The 1,960-nt window shown below is 35.8% G+C and overlaps 1 pseudogene; it reads left to right on the top strand.

Moving 5' to 3' along the window:
• The first annotated feature begins 684 nt into the window (after positions 1–684).
• Positions 685–1,960, top strand: part of LOC106337514 — a 24,966-nt pseudogene continuing 23,690 nt past the window's right edge.

The following is a 1,960-nucleotide window of genomic DNA, read 5'->3' as shown; positions in this document are numbered from 1 at the left end:
CGTGGCTCCGCTAGGCCTGAGACTTTTATCCGAGATCCGGATTCGATCCGAGATTCGATCCGGAACCGATCCGAAAATCCGGATATCCGGAGGGGCCGAATCCGGATCCGGATAATAAAATGTTGGATCCGTCAAAGCCGGATCCGGATCCGGATATCTTGATTTTTAGTCCGGATATCCGGATCCGTAAGTTTTATTAATAACTATTTCAAAAATAGTAATATCTATATATAAAAACTAACTTTATTTAATATATTTTCATTTTTCTAATAGTATATGTAAATTTTATGTAAATTTTATAATATTATACATAGAAATAATTAAAAACATTATATATTTTTTATTTTTAAATTATTTTTAATATTATATATATATATATATATATATATATTATTTTATTTATTTTAAGGATCCAAATCCGGATCCGGATATTACAATTTTTATAAGGATATCCGACACCCGGATATCCGAGAACCCCGGATCCGGATTAAGATAATAAAATTACGGATCCGTCGGATAAGGATCCGGATCCGGATATCTTAAAATTGCCCGGATATCCGATCCGTCCCAGGCCTAGGCTCGGCCACTCACACCAAAGGCCAAACTGAATGTCAATTCGAATTAAAGTATTTTTGTTATTGTAAAACGTCAACTCTTATAGTCTATGCCAAGTCACTATATAATATAAGGATATAATCACTTGGGACTTCCCTCGCTGATTAAACTTTTGCTTTAGGTAGCAAGTGTTCTTGAGGAAAGATGCAGGCATGCAGCCCATCTTCATTGCGATCATTCAAAACGACATTCCAGCTTTTCTGGGGTTGGTGGAAGAGAGAGAATTGTGGCTGGAGGTGAGAAACGTGGAACAAGACAACAGCACGGTGCTGCACATGGCTGCGAACCATGGGCATGGAGAACTCGTCTCCAAGATTATTGAGCTCAAACGTTCCCTCATCTTTTCCCGCAACGCACACGGAAACACGCCTTTGCATCTCGCTGCTCTCCTTGGAGACGTAAACACAGTTAGGACGCTGTTGGAGTTTGGATCGGAAACGTGTTCACAGAACAACAACTACCAAACACCCCTCCATTTAGTTTGCCGCAGCATTTCCACGGAGGCTGCCAGAATATTTGCGGAAAAGACACGTTTTGTCAGCCTAGACGAACTCAAATTTGCCCTATCAAGTGGATCCACTTGTAAGTTTCTTGTGCACTCAATTTTTGTGGTTATAGTTATGCTTGGATATTTATACCAAAAAGAACTATATTAACCGGTCCAAAAAAATATCCAAATGCTAATGTTTCAGCGTTAATCTTAGCTTTAATCTTATTTTCTTAGAAATTAGGTTAAACCTAATTATGTATTTAAAGATCCTTTTGGGATTCCTAGATAGGACTTTTCTTTCTAGCATCTTAAATTCAAGACTTTTGGTATTATTTGCCAATTTTCATGAAATGAATTCACATGCTTGTTTTACAAAAATGTTTTTTTGCACGCTCAAAATTTTTTTGTGATCTTGTATAAACTCACTGGCTCACTGTGTTGGGAAAGATAGCGGATAATATTTTTTCGGAAGGTTAAGATGGAATGTAGACGGTTAGTGTTTAAGATAATCTTCTTATTTTAGGAAAGAGATTTTCACTAAGGCTTGTGTTTGAAGATTTCTTAAAGACTCTTAGAACTCTTTATGAAATGTTTTCTCTCTATTCTTTTTCTTGATTCTTGGATGATACAAATGGTGCTAAGTGCCCCTATTTATACAAGTGAAGAAGCAAACTCTAACATGTTCTAGATTTCTCTAAATTATTATGTTATTTCAAAATATTTAACATTAATTATTCTACTCCATAACTTTCTCTCTTCTTCTCCATAATTCTAGATAATTCTTTCTCTTTGTGCTCTTATTTTGGGCTCTTAATATGGATAATAATTTTGGGTTTTGGGCTAATGGAGGAAAAA

Source organism: Brassica oleracea, chromosome C4, assembly GCF_000695525.1.
Source record: "Brassica oleracea var. oleracea cultivar TO1000 chromosome C4, BOL, whole genome shotgun sequence".
Lineage (NCBI taxonomy): Eukaryota > Viridiplantae > Streptophyta > Magnoliopsida > Brassicales > Brassicaceae > Brassica > Brassica oleracea.
The sequence above is the reverse complement of the archived record's forward strand: the minus strand, read 5'-3'. Positions and strand labels throughout refer to the sequence as shown.